Genomic DNA, 966 nt, shown 5'->3' on the forward strand with positions numbered 1-966 from the left:
TGGACAGTAAAGACTTATTCAACTTCTTACACTCTGGAGGATTTGGATCACAGGTTCATGGTTTTTGCCAATGATCAATGGAAAACTCCAGCAGAAAATGTATTTTCTGTACTCATGAGTTCAGCCTACAGTTTTATGGAATTGTTTTTTTCACATTGTAGGAGTTTGTTTAATGACAGGAAATTAATAGAATACTTGAAGGAGAGTTCTTTTGATGCAGTTTTCCTGGATCCATTTGACATGTGTGGCTTGATTGTTGCCAAATATTTTTCACTCCCATCTGTGGTCTTTGCCAGGGGAATATTTTGCCATTATCTTGAAGAAGGTGCACAGAGCCCCAGTCCTCTTTCTTATGTTCCCAGAATATTTTCAGGGTTCTCAGATGTCATGACCTTCAAGGAGAGAGTACGGAACTACATTTTCCACTTGGAGGAACAATTATTTTGCCCCATTCTTTTCAAAAGTGCCTCAGACATTGCCTCTGAAATTCTCCAGACACCTGTGACAGCATCTGATCTCTTCAGCCACACATCCATTTGGTTGTTACGAACTGACTTTGTTTTGGAATATCCTAGACCTGTGATGCCCAACATTTTCTTTGTTGGTGGCATCAACTGCAGTCCCTGCAAGCCACTGCCTCAGGTGAGTTATCCCTTCTTTAGCACACGAAGAATAATATGGCTTGGCCCTTGAACAAAGAGATTCCTTACTGGGGTGTGATTTGTCATTTAGAGGTGTCACATTTGGTATTTCTTTTTGGTTTAATGAATTATTTAGTGCCAATCCATTTGACTGTGGGCTGGCACATTTTCTAAAGCTGCCCTCATTGACATGTGTGTGTATACCATTGATATAAGTGTATTTCATCTTCAGGCTGCATTTTGAATACTGTTTTTGGAAAAATACTGAAAAACACATTAAGAAATGAAATCTTCCTTTTTGGTAATCCTGTGCTACCCCTGCAGG

The 966-nt window shown here is 39.6% G+C and overlaps 1 pseudogene; it reads left to right on the forward strand.

Annotated features, from left to right (window-relative positions):
- Positions 1-6: 6 nt before the first annotated feature.
- Positions 7-794, forward strand: LOC103584701 (annotated as a pseudogene).
- Positions 795-966: the final 172 nt, after the last annotated feature.

The sequence above is a fragment of the Galeopterus variegatus genome, unplaced genomic scaffold, assembly GCF_000696425.1.
Source record: "Galeopterus variegatus unplaced genomic scaffold, G_variegatus-3.0.2 Scaffold85555, whole genome shotgun sequence".
Taxonomy (NCBI): domain Eukaryota; kingdom Metazoa; phylum Chordata; class Mammalia; order Dermoptera; family Cynocephalidae; genus Galeopterus; species Galeopterus variegatus.